Genomic DNA, 16,395 nt, shown 5'->3' with positions numbered 1-16,395 from the left:
TTATATTAAACTGAACTGCTAACTGCCAATATGCCACTTGTAAGAGAGCTAGGTCACCTTCTTAGCAGAATGCTTTTGTTTATGCTCATGTCTGTAAATTTGGTTTGATAGAGAAAAATGACTTACTGATTAGCATGAACTTTGGAAACAGTCCCACTTAGAATATAAATCAGGAATGGGAAGATTTATAGTCAATTAAATTAAACACTAATCAACATTATATCCAGATAACAGTTCCTTTGGGTCTTTAATCCTTTATCCTCACATTCAAATATAACTTTCTTTCTTATGCTAACGGCAGCAATAAAAAGAACATCTTCAGTATGAAAAAGAGCATCTAAATTATTTGATCACTTATTAGGATTAAGATGTGTGGAAGAAGGCAATGACTGCAATGCTGAACTAAACAGAAGTGGTCCCTGCCTCTTGTCTAGACTGTCACCAATATAGTCATACCTCAGACAAAATCAAACTGCTGCAGTCTCTCGGATCTTGGGTGCTTTTCCTTATTAATATTTTCACCATCTAGACTTCATTCTGATGTTACTTAGCCACATGTCCTAATTTTCATCTATGAAATGTTAGAAGGCCTTCCTACAGATGAGATGTCTCTCACGTCCATCACCCCAAATCAACATGGTCAGTGGCAGTTGGTGGTGAGAATTGGAGATCACCACACTGGGAAAGAAGGATTACCATAACACAGTTCTCTGCTCTTGGCTCTTTTATAGATGACAGAGGAACTCCCATGCTGAATATTCAGGCAAATTGTTTATCCTTTAAAGTTCAAATACATATCATCAATAGCTCGTTGCATTTCTTCTGAATGAAAAGCGTAAGATAACTGATCGGTTTACAACAAAAACCTATGCACGTCCACTGGGAATTAATGTCTTCGATTGATTTCATTCTGAAGGCCCATCAAGACTTCCATTTCTGACAGATCCTAGCTAAGCCTTCTCAGGTATTAGTTCTGCTGATGTTATTGGGGATTACATCTAAATAAGGATTTCTTGATTTTATTTTGTAACATTGCCGCTCTATTGCAATATTCAAGAAGACTAACAGAAGATGGGAAGGCAGTGAAGAACCTCTTTTGATTCCAACCTTCTGAGAAATGGCTATTTGTGAGAATGTTTTAATTGGCCAGTACAAGTGAGAAGTAAATTGGCTGAGAGAAGTGGAATCCCAATGGCATCAAAATAATGTGGAGACATCAGAACAGCTTTCTTAACAACTCAGTGTCTATATGTTTTGACTCTGTTGGACCCTGCCTCAACATGTTAAGAGAGATGGGTTACAAATGCATTTATGATGATCATCATCATCCTCACCATTAGGTCAACACAATGATTTTGGAATCACAACTATGAATAATGTGTATGTATATGTGTATATGTATATATATATGTGTGTGTGTGTATATATGTATATATGTGTATATGTGTGTATATATATACACACATATACACATATAGCTGATATGTATTCAAAAAATTCATATGTGCAAGTTTTGTATGTTTCGGTCCCTAGTGATTACTTCTCACACCACTTCATGGTACTGCCACAGCTCTGTAGTTTGTGCAGAAAACGGCATGTCACAATTTCTTCATACATAAGCAACACATCAAAAGCATAAGAATATGCTTCTGAAAATGGAATTCATGGTGACTGTCAGGGAGACTTGCGAAATAATAAATTGTCTCTTCACTTTGTCTCTATACATACATCCTATTCCAATCTGGAATTCATGCCCATGCACACAATGCCAGGGAGAACTGTGTATGCACAGTTGTCCATGCATATGCATGGAGAAAGGGAGAAGGAGGGAAGGGGGAAGTGCTAAAGTATTTTTTTTCTGATTTGACATAGCACATTGTGAACATTTCAAAGACGTTTCAGTTAATGTATAAATGTACAGGTGAAGGGAGAAAGGGGATATTTTATCATCCATAAATATTTATAACTAATCAACAGCAACACAAGTAGAGCCAAAGGCAACCAGACAACTTGCCACTATGTTTAATTAAAACCACACTGCAATTAATAATACCAATTATCTCCAGATCATTCAATGAACATTGTATGACTGTGGTGGGAACATTCTATGAACTTGATTAATTTCTATACTGAATGTATGAGTATGGGATAATAATACAGAAATGGTAAACAAAGAAACAGAAAGGCATAAGGTAGGCAGAACATGCTTCTAATAACTGTAGCACCTGAAAATGAATTCATGCATTACATTGTTAATAAAGAAATTCATGAGCAAAAGCTCTCAGGAAGAGCTACTTATTAAAATATGGGAGCAGAGGTGTTCTGTCCCCCCCCCTTTTTTTTTTACCTGAAAGCTAATCCAAGTAGCACTGAGCCTGGCATACACAAATTTAAAGGAGAAATCTAATCCTAGACATGTCTTTGTTGTTTTTGTGTTATTTCCTGTCATTTCCAATTCATGGTGATCATACAATGAATCTACCACAGAGTTTTCTGGTACTGAGAATGTGTGACTTGCCCATAGTCATCCCACTTTAATGGCCAAGTGGGAATTTGAGCCCTGGTCTCCAGAACTGTAGTCCAATACTCAAGCTACTATACTGCACTGGCTCGTTACCAAGAGCTAATCACTACTAAGTACAATGGGATTTACAGTAAAGCAAGTTGAGAGAAATAGTCACAAGAATTTGAAGCCTAAATCTACAGTCATTTCTCTTTTTTATTTATTTATTTTTATTTACAGTATTTCTATACCTCTTTTCTCACCCCTAAGGGGACTCAAAGCGGTTTACCCATAACTGGCAAAACTTCAATGCCATACATTGGACACCGACGCAATGCCAATCCATAACAACCACAATAATAAAATGACAATTAAGCATACATCATAATAAGACAGTACATAATAACTGGCACTGAAACTGCCTTGGTCACCTTAGTAGATGATCTACGCTGAGAGCTGGACAGGGGAAGTGTGTCCCTGTTAGTTCTGCTGGATCTCTCAGTGGCCTTCGATACTGTTGACCACAGTATCCTTCTGGGACGCCTCGCAGAAATGGGACTTGGAGGTACTGCTCTGCAGTGGCTCCAGTCCTTCCTGGAGGGTCGGTCTCAGAAGGTGTTACTGGGTGACACCTGTTCGACTCCACAACCTTTGTTGTGGAGTAGAATCAAATTTGTCAGCAGTTGCATGGAAAAAGAGTTTCGGAGTAAGGTGTTATCTGTATGCAGATGACATCCAAATCTGTCACTCCTTCCAACCTGTCACCAAGGAGGCTGTTTAGACCTTGAACCTTGTAGTCTACTAAACGTCCAAGATCTTTTCCCATGCAACTGCTGACAAATTTGATGCAAGACACTCTGTATTCATTTCCCCATTTAATGCTTATCTTTATATTTATCTCTACCAGACATTTTATCTTCATCCAGCCAACATCATCTTGAATGCTGTTCATAGCTTCTAAAATATTATTTATCTCTCCTGGCTTGATGTTTAATAACACTGGGGGAATGTCAGAATCCATTGGCCCCAATTTTTGCTTCTCTCTAGGATGATGAAAAGGGATGGCAACCACTGATCTTCCCTAAAGATCTGCATTCATTTATAATGGCTACATTCTCCAAAACCACCCTTTACCTGTCTTGAACAAAAAATTCTTCCCTTCATCATTTGATCAATTTTTTGTTAGGTCAAGAGTTTTCTTTGCAGGTCTCAATAAAAATTCATATTAAAAAAAGAGAGTTTTCTTTGCAGGGTAAGATAGAAGTAAAGTAACATTCTGCCTTTCCTTTCTTATTTGGTCATAAACCTTCATCTTTTCTTAACTACAGATGTTTCTATTTCCTTGTTCTTCTAAGGAGTCCAACTGTGGAGCTCTTCTGGGTTGTTAAAATCTGTTATAGTTTGAAGTTTATTTTGGACTTCTGCTCTCCTGACATTCTCCCCACAATTGTCTTATGCTTGATAGTTGCCACTCATTCCTATGTATGTCCCTTTTAAATTTGAGTTCTTCAGAAAGCTACTGTCTATTGACTTTCATCTTAACAATGACTTGCTTCTTTTGTCACAAGCATTGGGTCTAGGACAGTCAATGCCATTATTTCTTCCTCCATTTTCTGGAGATTGGGAGCTCTCAAGTGTGTTTAGTACTGCTTCAACACACTGTGCCAAAGGGTACCCTTGGCTGTCGACATGATTGCTGCCTATCTCTTTATATTTCCTACATGCTGGAAATACTAATGGTCTTTTCCTGGAAGACTTGCAGGATGTGTGAAAGCTATTTTGGATGGTCTGTTGGGGAAAGGGGTGAGATAGACACCTGTCCCTTTCAATGGCAGGTTTGGAGAGAAAATAGAAGTCAATATACACCTTGGCATCATTTTTATGAAGTGTGGGGCTTTGAAGTGACCCCTCAGGGTTCTGGGAACTGGGAAGGAGCTTCCCTTTAGAGATGACATGGGTGTTTGCTCTCCCTTTTTGAGTTCTGGGCTTGTGGGGCAAATTCTCTAAGTATGCCTTTCAAAACATGACAGTCCAGGGGGAACCATACCAAAAGATTGGATTGCCCTCAGGATCAGATGTTTCAGCCCAAGGGGAAGTTTGTCAGTGGTAGATACCTGCCCCAACTAAGGCCTCAACAAAGTTGCTCCCCCTCTCTAGCATATTTTCCAGGTTTTAATCTTAAATAGTGAATATATTAACTAAACTGGCCCTTATTCCATCCAACTTCATGCATCTGGATTTTTTATTCCAGAGTTGTTCCTCAATAATTGGCATGTATTTCACGGGTTGCACAGCTTTTGTTTCCAAAGGGCAATTGCCAGTATAGCCTGCTAGGAGGCTATACTAGCCTCCTAGTTTTCAGGGCCATCATTTTGATTCTATAGATTCATCACCTTAGATAATTACTTTAAAATTCAGACAAAGAAATGAATTTACCACCAAAAAACATGGCAGCCACCATCCACCACTGGCATTTTCACTGTCTTCTTTGAAGCAGTGGCTATACTTCTAGCCTAGCAGCCCTGTATTCCCTTCTCCAAAATATTATAATTATATAGAATTACTCTTTACATTATTTTCAACCTTGATAATAACATTTTTTAAAGTACTTTACTGTTCAGCTAACAACTGGCTTGTCCTAATCTTCAGTAGTGGGTAGTGGTGTTTTTTTTTTTAAATTCCTTTTATGTTTGTTTATTTGATGGAACTCAGAAATGTAAAAAAAAATTAACAGAATAGCTATATTTGACTAGGGAGATTTCCACATTTTTTTCTTTCACCTTCAGGAAACTGCTGATGAAGGTGGGAACAGCTAGTTTTGAAGGACAAAACTTGCAAAGCAGCATGACTGCATGAATTAATGAATTAATGGAGAAATCTCCTTTCATTCATTCAACATCATAACTATTGATGCGTGACTGAAGGATCATGCTAAAGTGTACCCTTTGGTATTATTCTTTCATGATTTCTGACAGAAGGTTTTTCAGTTTGAGTACTATTCTAAGGGATGGAAGGTACTCTTAGTAGATGAGCAGTAGGTAGAGTCTGGAGAAACCAATGTGAGATTGATCCAAAGCACTTATTCACCAATCTTGCCCCCTGAAAGGAGGAAGGTAGTGGAAAGAAATGGAAAGCCTTAAGAGTCTTCCATCCTCCCTGATCAGCAACCAGGAGAAAAGAAACAAATATTTCTCTGAATGGTCACCCCTTCCTCCAGGTTAATTTCTATTTCCTACAGCAGGAAATGGGCAATGCACTCTGTTATTTTAATCTAAAGGTAGCCAGAAGAGCTTTCTCCATCTCTACATTAGTTCAATAACTTTGTAAGGTGAAAATCAATGAGGATTTGGAACTTTGGGAGGAACCTCAACTATTAGTTGCTAACCCACATTAAATATATTGCTATAGTGAGTGTACTGATACAAAGTAGAATAATGGTGGTAAATCTGGAGCTGCAAACCTTGTGCCATCGCGCCTGGGGGCTATTATTCTCAATAAAGGAGGGATGGACGTGGCATCTTTCCCCCAGGTGATTGCTTCTTTCCTTCCTATAGGAAACTGGAACTCCCAAAAACCCAAAACGCTGTAAATAGCTCAAAATAAGTTTTATTTATCACAAAGTCATTTCTTCAAAGCAATGAGCTGGAAAACTTTAGAGGGGTGAAGGAAAACATACATTACAGTCTCAATTAGTCCTAGGTCCAAGGGGTTTGAAGCTGAGAAGCCTCACCAAGTTTCCTTTTTCCTCAATGGCTGTGAATGCCGGAGCAAACCACAACCCCAGTTCAGATGGCCTATGTTTTGAAGATTCGGGATCTTCCTTTGGTGCCAAAAGAACCGGCTTGAAGGCGCCTGGGTCTCCTCAATAATTGTCCAGGACGATCTGGACATAAAGCATGAGTCCCAGGGGTAAAAAACCTCAGAACTGGTGCTAAGAGGTAACTTAAATCAGGGTCCTTTAGAGTCAAGTCTCTTACTCACGTCCATCTGGCAGGACCTCTGAAGGCAGAATGAAAAGAAAAAGGAAGTTTTCCCCTCTTGCAGGAAGAGGTGGAGCCAAACAATACTGATTGACAGCTACAAGCAACCAATCCATACAACTATACATAAGCAGTGTAAAAAGGGGCAGGATTAAGCATGATACAACAGTTTAAGTCTTACAACTAACAATTCTATACATAGGTGGCGCCACTTGCGCCGTCACAAACCTAAATTTACATTCTATATACATTCTCCATTGAATATAATGGTAATTCCTTCTGAATAGGTCTAATTCCAATTGCTGGTCTTAATCACAGCAGAATCTCTGAATCAAATGCTAAACAGTAAGTTAGAATGTAAGTAAATCCCAATAGTTCAATGGGTTTCCCCTACATGACACTAGCAATTGGATATAGATTCATGCAAATCTCTAACTGTTGAATTGCAAATCCCAGAGGGCCTAGCCAGAATTGCCAATAATGAGGAATTCTGAGAATTTCAGTCCCAAAACATTAAAAACTTTCCTGTTTAGACAGGCCTTTAGTGAAGGAAACTAAGCTGAAATGATGAGAAACACCATGTTTACAGACTGGAACAAAGGTCAGTATGATCTGACATGATGGCACAATAATGTGAATGTATATTATTGTTGTTTTTCAACTGTTTATTTTATGATGTTTTACACTTATTACTGATGTATTTGTATTGTTGTTTACATAATTTTAATAGTTGCAAGCTGCTTTGGGTCTCGTGAGGGAGAAAAGTGGGATATAAATCAAGATTATTATTATTATTATTATTACAAAACATTGCGATTTCCAAGCTTTATTTAAGCCAAAGTAAAGAACAAGAGATCAAAACATAAATTACACATTTTATATCACGCCAACTAAGTCCCATGATCTCAGAAGAAAGCTGAAAATTAGATGACACCACATCCTACTCCATCCAAAAGTGTAAGTAAAGCAGAAGAGTCACCATCTTTAACGACAGCTGCCATTTTAACCAAATTGTTATTTTAAGCACTCCACACAAATTTTGAAGGACTCACAAACCCCTGGATTACAGACAGATCAAAGTGGATACACAAATAAAAACAGTGGCAACTTCATACAAACCTGACATAAATGCAGCATGACTTTTAAATTTAAATTTTAAAAGAGAGCTTCAGAAAAAAATGGTATGGTAAGCCTACAGCTATACTCATTTCAAATCACTGAAGCTGAAACTTTAAAAGAGCAGATGAATTTTAAATAGCTTTGTTGCCTTATCACTTGCAAGTTGCTGCTCACTGGAGAGCCTGCCAAGTCCAAGTGCTAGCTGCTCTTTTCATCTTTCACTGTTTGTTGTAGAATTATAGAATTATTGAGTCGGAGTGGATCAAAAGGCCAGCGATGAGCCTGCCTCCAGCCTGAACGTCCACAGAACTTTCCCTCCAAATGATTCTTGTCTTGTAGGATTTTTGCCTTTGAAAACCTGGCAGGCCTTACTAATAGTGAGAGGTGTGGGGGGCGGGGGTGGGGGGGTGGGGAGAGATTCTGGAAGAGAACAGCAAGATTCCATGAAGTTCAATGTTTTCCTCTCAGATGCACTTAAGGGTACAAGGCAAGGAAGGAGTGTTATTGTGAAAAGCATTTATTGTGGTTCTTTCCTCCTTTTCGTGCCTTCATCAATTACCCTTTATAGTTTAAAAGAAAATGGTTTATCCTTTTGGATCCATGTCTACTAATACAAAGGTGGAGGTGACTTGCCCTTTCCTAGAAAGGGGAAGTGCCAAGGAGAGGGCTTCTGGATGTAAACCCCCTCCAACTGTGTGCCTTTGTGTTTCCTGAAAGAAGAGATCTAGTGCAGGATACACAGTCATCACAAACAAAACAAATATATCTTACTTGACACTGACAGTTGAGCTTTAAATTTAACCCCTGATCAATCTGCTAAATCTTCTTAGGATTTAATGTATTGTCAAAGGCTTTCATGGCTGGAATCACTGGGTTGTTTTTTCGGGCTATATGGCCATGTCCTAGAGGCATCCTCTCCTGACATTTCACCTGCATCTATGGCAAGCAGTAGTATTCTTGTCCTGTTTCTATGGCAGCAAGCAGCCTTACTGTTTTCCTCCTGATGGCCATGGTGAGTAGGGGGACCATTAATGGACTGGAGCTATATGTGTCAAGCGTCATGTTGGCTAGGGCTGGTGAGAGTTTCAATCCAACACCATCTGGAGACTCATGTGATCTCCACCCCTGATATAAGATGCGTGCTCCATTTTCAGGGGAAGACATTATAATCTTAAAAATGAAACAGTGCCATAATTTAGAAATGTTCCTCAAACCTCCAGTGATCATATTAGTCAGGTGATTCCAGAAGTTGTAGTCCAAAAAATAACATTGCCCATTCCTGCACTACAGCCAAGAAATAGCATTCTGTTTGCAAGTGGTACTGATATCCCCCAAATTCAATCTATATGTTTTGGAGTATAAAAAGCTTGTGAGCCATGCCTTATGCAGATCTTGTCAGCTATTCTTTGCAACCTGTGATTCTGTGACTAGTTACCTTGTAGTCTGACCTTGAACTGAGTTTTATTTTCATTGTGGAACTAATCTTGCTGTGTCTCTGTCCCCCTCCCCCCCTCATCATGCCTTGATTTTAGACCCTACAACCTTGCCTCAGTTGGAGTGATATATTCTCTGGTAACACTATTGGAATTTGACCTTGGTTTAATCACTGATTCTGCTGTTACTTTGTTTGTCTGGATTGATCTCCTGCTTACCTGGTGCTGGCCCTCCAACTGAAATGTTAGATCTTGCTATTGGAGTCAGCCTGACCATGGAACAGCACATCAGGGAGGCAGCAAGGCACTGTGCCATTTGGGGTGCTTCTAGGCTAGAAATACAAAGAACTCTTGACTCATGTTGACAGGTGGGAAAGAGGAGACAGAAGTGAAAAGGGACCAGGGAAAACTTGTTAGGCACCAGTAACCTATTTTAAAGGTCTGAGATCAGACACAGGGAGCTGTCCAGCAAAGCCTTGTGGAGCTGGCCACTTTTAAATTCAGAAAAAAAAAGTGCCGAGGAAAACACTTACATGGAATTTGTGCATTTGGATTGCAAATTTGAGTTTAAATGCCACTGTTTTTTTTTTTACTGGGTCCTCACATGACCAAGAAGGGAAGTGGCCTCTGCCTGCATTGAGAGGACCCAGAACACCTGAACTGCACAAAGAAACAACTTCTGATACAAAATGTAGACCTGTGAATTTAACATTGTCACTTTTCCCCTCCTGCTGAAGAAGCAAGTAGAACTTCAAAAGTTTGCATGGTGTAGTTTGTGCATTTTAGTTGACCCAATAAAAATAACATTGTTTTGTAGATGTGCTGTATTTTGCTGCATGGCCAACACATCCACCCCAAACATGTTTCCTTTGTTAACCTTGTTCTTTCAAACAATTCAACAGTGAACCTTAATTTAAGGGCCTTGTTTATTTCAGTAAACAATAGTTTCCATCCTATGGAATTCTGCATTTTTTAGTTTAGGCTCTCTCTCCAAAAGACAACCTGGATCTTAAGATAAGTCACTTTACTACTGCTAATGGAGTCATTTTACTGCCCTTTCTCTCATGTGTCGCTCTTTGGTGGGTTTTGTTGTATTTGTTGTATGCACAACACAGCCAGCCGTGAATATGTATTCTGAAGTTAGCAGACTTTGAACAATCTGGATTCAGTGTACATCTGCTACTTGCTGGTGCAGAAAAAAATCCTGTATTTTGGTAAGTCATACCACACACTGAGAGAAACATGTGTATACATGAGTTTGTTGAGTTCATTTTCTCAGAGAGATATTCGGATCCACAGCTATTCCTTTTCTGAGCCACACTGCTATTAAAGGGAGATGAGTGCTTGGGGTTAGATTTTTGGCCACCCTACATGGCAGTGAAACATTGACTATGAGGGGAGATAAAATAGCCGTATTTCTTTGTGAAAGAGTTATATCTTGTGAGGTTTTTCAGGCTGTAGGATTTTTGTCACTGTCTGGCAACTACATTTCTTGGAAGGACACTTTGTGAATGGAGTCAGCACAGATGTCCCAGGTCCAAATCTTGTGCTTTTGCCATCTTTTTCATTGTCTTTTTTAATCTCTTAAATTTGGGTTGGCTATGAATAAGCACAGGCTATTCTTTAGGGACCCCCATTTGCCAATTCCTAATTTGTTTGCATTAATCAAACCTGATGTGAAGCCAGGCATCCATGAAAGCGACAGAAGAATTAACTTACACTGAAGCGCAAAATAGATGCTCAATATTTCTCAGTCTAATTTTCTCAGAATAGTATCATAAATATACTTCATAAAGCAAGACTTAGTAGCTGAGGCTGTTTTTGGATCTATGCCTAATATATTTTCCACAAATTTTCCTTGTCCTCTGAAGTTGCTAGTAGCATGAGCTTATCGTGGCTGAATTATTAGCTTGGGCACTGCTTTGTTTTGTGTGTGTTTATTAACAGAGTTACTATGTAGTAGATGACTCACTCACAGCGTAGCCCCATGAGCCGTGATTGCAGCCTGTACTCATCACTCAAAAAGCAGTGCCAGTTCTGATCCTTCCTCAATTATTTGATTCTGACAAAAGCCTGAAGTAGAATCCTTCCTTTGTGTGGAGATAAATGACATCTTTTATATTTTTTCTGACAAATTTCTGACTAGACTGATTCCTTTCCACAGAGTAAATGGCAAAAGTCCACATAGGAGAATTCCTGTCTATAGACCACACACTATTTTCTCTAAATTTATCTTACTGCCAAGAGTAAAACATACATGTGTTTGTTCTGCCTCAATTTTGGATACTGTTGTGCTCCTGAGTGAATCACTGGAAATCCAATGGAGCTAGATATTTTCTTTGCAATTGGCTGTGAGTTCAAACACCGCTGTGGTCTCCACTACACTGCTTTGCCTAGATGAAGCAATGGTGAGGCAATTTCTAATTGCTTAAGAGTGTTGCTGGTACTATGGATGCTGGGAAATGTGTCTTTCCCATGATCTCTGACAGTAATTTTGGACCATGGGAATATTTCATTTCTCAGGTTTCTTGGAAACAGAAACACTGTTATAACAACACTCCAAGCACAGGTAGGGAAAGAGTGAAGGGAAATGATCATCTCTCCCCTTAGTGTTGCATTCCTCACCTGAATTGTCCCTGTGGTTAAGTAAATTTGGTGAATGGGAAAAAGAGAAATATTTCTCTGTACAAGATTAGAATCCCCGACAAAAAATAAATTGGTACAGATTATGGTATCTGGTACAGATTATTGATGTATTTTATGATTGTATAAAATTGGCATTCTTAACTGGGTGATTACAGTGTTTGGTGGCATCATACATGTTCTTTTCTTCTTTCAAGGGAAGGACAAACTATCTATCCCTTGGAGGTTTTTTCATGACATCTTTCAAAGCCTCAATACAATTCCTATTTGCCAACTCATTATCCACAAAGGAAAAAGTCCCAGGTTCATTCAGGTATACTATACAGATGTCTTTGACAATCTGACTAAAACTCACAAAACAACTCTTGCCAACTCTTACAAGGGCATACTTTAGGTTTGGTTTATGCCATAGCATATTCTGCCAAAAGGCATTCACAAACTGAATGGCTGCTCTCCTGATGCTTCACTGAATGAGTCAATTTGCTGTAATTATTATTAACTGCTTCTGCAACATATCAAATTGAAAAGCATAAAAATACACCGGGGGGGGGGGGGGGTCTGATAGGGAAAATAAAGGGCATCACAAAATATGTGCTACTTATTTTTTTACAAGTATTTGTGGGAAAGCCATTAGACTCCTGCTCAAAGGACTTTGGGTCCTTTCACAGTAGGCAAGTATAGCACTATCATTCCACTTTAACTCCTATGGCTGCATTGGGGCATTCGGTTTGCGGAGACACTAGAGCTCTATGGCTGAGTCCATGGGACAAAACTATGACAGTTAAAGTGGAATCATAGTATTATAATTTCATGGTGTGAAAGATGCCCTTTGTGCTAGGAAGAGTTCAAGATTCCCAATGAAACCTCAGTTTCGTGGCTTCCTACACTAGCAAAGCAAGGTGCTTAGAGATTGGGTAGAACAGAAAGATACAAAGAATGCATGTTAACATTAAACTTATTCATTTAAATAATTATACCACTATGATTCCATTTTAACAGCCATGGTTTTATTCCTTGAAATACTAGGATAGGCTGTTTAGGGGAGAAGCATTTAGAATTTAATCAGAGAAATGTTGGGGCTCATTAAACTACAAACCCCAGGATTCCACATAAATGAAATTATAGTGCTATAATTCTTTGGTGTGAAGTCACAGAAATATTATTATTATTATTATTATTATTGCAACAAAAAGTTCAAAAGCAGGATGAATTCCCTTCCATTAGTGTAGTACTGTAAGCGCCAATGTTAGGATTGTTTATGGAAAATTAGGATGCAGATTTTTTTAAAAAAAATCAGGGGAAGCCACTCTGGAAGGCTACATAAAAGATCTCCACCAAGAATAAGAGTTAATACTAATAGATAAAATGTTACTGGACATTAGTTTGCAATTAATAGTTTGGGGCATTGTAAATTAATAACATTCATTGTTTATAGATTCCTATTTCACCACAAAGCAATTGGTAATGATGATGATGATAACATTTTATTTATATTCCACCACCATCTCCCATAGGAACTCGGGCAGCTCACAAAATAACACACAAAGATGCCATACATAAAATACATAACATATACAATAAATTGCAACCACATAACAACAATAATAACAGTACATAAACTAGGTAAATAAATTAGATGAAGCAACCTCTATTAGAACAGAATCAGTTAGAAGATCCATATAATCAATATAGCAGCCCAGCTATATTTTGATAAGACATTGTACCTCACACCAGCCTACCTTAGAGGGCTCTCATGAGGATGAACTGAGCATGGACAGTTCTAACACATAAACAAAACTTTCTGTAAGTCATAATAGCTTTCAATGATCTACAAGTATGACATTAATAGTAAAATCCTGTCTCCTCAAAAAATAAGCCAATTGATTTTGATGAGGCTTACTTCTAGCTAATGCTTAGGCAGCAATCCTATGCAAATGTGTCTGGGAATACATCTGAGTCCAAATGTATACTGCGCCATATCTCCCCTGAGTTAAAGAGTGCAGCTATGCCAGGGCAGGATCTTCTAGCTCAGTTGTCATAAATGCAATGATTGTTGTGAGGATTAAGTATGAAGAAACCATGCATGTTCACTTGATCACATTTTAGATAGCACATTAGTGTCACATTAGTGACATCCAGCTTAGTTCACCATCATGTGCCACATGTATGGTTGGTTTTGCTAACCACAAAGGATACTGTCACTTAAACACATTCATTGGATGCCAGACTGTTCTGAGCACAAGGGATTTCATCCAAAAGAAGAGCTATAGAACCTAGGATTCAGGGGACCATCACCTCCCATCTGAACCTATCTATATATGTTAAATAAAGTTTTTTTAAAGTGTTACAGACCAACACTGCATCTGTTGGCACAACAATTAATTCAAAACAAAACCAAAAATATCAAAGGCACATCTTCATGTTTCAGGGAGAAGGGGTACAGCAAAGTTAGTCTGTTGCAGGACTAACACATATTGGAAGAAATTTTAAGGCACACAGCAACACATATCAACACATATCAAGACACCATGAATGTTAACAAGTTTCATTTGGCATAAGATATATTTGTGACAGGAGCAACTTAAGAAACTGCAAGTTGTTTCTGGTGTGAGAGAATTGGCCGTCTGCAAGGACATTGCCCAGGGGACACCCAAATGTTTTACCATCCTGTGGGAGGCTTCTCTCATGTCCCCAAATGAGAAGCTACAACTGACAGATGGGAGCTCACCCTGCTCTCCGGATCTGAACCACTAATCTTTCAGTTAGCAGTCCTGCCAGACTTAACCCATTGTGCCACTGGGGGCTCCAGGCATAAGCTACTGTGGACTGATATAAAAGATTTGCATACTTCATCAAATGTGTGATAACACATATAGTGATACTTTTGATGCTACATATAGCTTGACCCTCAAAAACATAAGAATTTAGTATTCCCTTGAAAAGGAATAGATCATTTTGTGTGTTTGCACCCAATGTTGCAATTTAGCCAAAAGCTGTTACAACCCGATAGACTGTCTAACAAAATAAAAAAGTAATACGATGAGAAAAAATGAAGTGCGGTCTACTTTTTAAACATTTCAGAATTATAACACACTATCTATACACATATACTAGACAAACCGTGTGCTTGTATACCAGTACTTTGAAGTGCTTTATCACATGGCATTTGTATTTCAATACTTACTAGGTACCCCATAGAAGACTATCAATATTCTGTCTGCATTTTTTATCATAATGCCAAACATTGGGAAAGTGAGTGAATTTAAGGTTACAAATGCCCCTGGAGGGGTGACAAAAGTTCTCTCCTCGAAAAGGAAATCTTGGGCTGTGCCACCCTGCGTTATATGATGCCTGTCGAGCAAGCCCCTCCAGCTCCTCTCAGCATTAGCATGCCACAGCACCGCTTTCCCTCGCTGCCTCAGAGAACAGCCCCTGCTTTACATAAATCTTTCATGAAATGCTTTGCCTCAAGCACTACTGCCTAAGCACAAAAGGCAGTGTTGAAGGAAAACATAGTTTTTGCCTCCAAAAACACAGTTCGCTCTACAGAGAGTAAATGTAATTTTTATGTGATGTGTAATCCTAGGAGCACCATTAAAGGGGAACGGTGCCATTAACAGACAGCCGAGGACTGTGGGTGGGGAGATTACTGAGCACATTAAAGCACATTAAAACACTTGAAACCAGACTAAGTGCTCCGATGTGAATTTCAAGCCAGCACATGTGTGGGACAAGATTCTCCAACTGCGAACTTTAATTGGCACTAATATAAAATCACAATCTGGACCAAATACAAAATTTGCTTCATCTGTCTTTTACTCTTGCTTGTATGCATTTTTTCCTGTTGAATTCTAGAAGACACTTGTAATGTATGTCGATTTATATATTTGTCATTATCATTCCTTATTTTTATGTAGATTGTTAGCTACCCTGAGCTTTTACAAGGAAATTGGGGCATAAATTTAATTTATTTTTATTGTTTTAGAACACAATGAGAAATTATGAAGAAGCCATCTTCCAATTCTTTTCACACTTGCATACTACCAATATATCCAGCCTACAGAGGTGTGGAACCCTCCATTCCAATCTCAAGGCTACTCACCAGGTACAAGTTCAGTCCCATTTGGTGTTGCCAAGTCCAGCTAAGGAAATTCCTGGAGATGTTTCTTTTTTATACAAATGGAGGTGGAATACCTGCATCTTGTTCTATCTGTTCATATTTATAGACCCAATCTGACCTCGTCAATTAACCTTTATTGAAACTTGGAAAACCAGTTGTTTAGAGGTCTGGCAGAACATTAATTCATTTTATTTTGTTTGTTTATTTTATATCATTTTCTCTCCCCCCCCCCCCCCAATTTGTGAACTCTTTTTTTTCCGCTATGCTGTTATCATTCTGCTTAAAAATAAACATTAAAATAAAGAGTAAAAAAATACAGCGATACCCCAAAGACACCAGATCCTGACTGATCTTGGAAACTAAAAAGGGTCAATTCTGATTTGTAGAATCATTGGATAGAATCATAGAATCATAGAGTTGGAAGAAACCTAGTGGGCCATCCAGTCTAACCCCCTGCCAAGAAGTAGGAAAATCACATTCAAAGCACCCCTGACAGATGGCCATCCAGCCTCTGTTTAAAACCCTCCAAAGAAGAAGTACTTGGATGGGAAACTATCAATGAATATCAACAAATGCTATAATGTAAATTTTAGAGGA

The 16,395-nt window shown here is 38.7% G+C and overlaps 1 protein-coding gene across 5 annotated transcripts in view; it reads right to left on the bottom strand.

The window, feature by feature from the left end:
- Positions 1-16,395, bottom strand: part of RASGEF1C (RasGEF domain family member 1C) — a 104,642-nt gene that overhangs the window by 50,751 nt on the left and 37,496 nt on the right. The window contains exon 1 of one of the 5 annotated variants that reach the window (XM_060765371.2): positions 9,255-9,287. The exons of the other annotated variants lie outside the window; for them this stretch is intronic. The gene's annotated coding sequence lies outside the window, so the exon portion shown is untranslated. Of the gene's footprint in view, positions 1-9,254; positions 9,288-16,395 lie in introns of those variants that run through there. 5 annotated transcript variants of the gene reach the window in all.

This window comes from Anolis sagrei, chromosome 2, assembly GCF_037176765.1.
Source record: "Anolis sagrei isolate rAnoSag1 chromosome 2, rAnoSag1.mat, whole genome shotgun sequence".
NCBI lineage: Eukaryota > Metazoa > Chordata > Lepidosauria > Squamata > Dactyloidae > Anolis > Anolis sagrei.
This window is presented reverse-complemented; position numbering and strand designations above follow the sequence as displayed.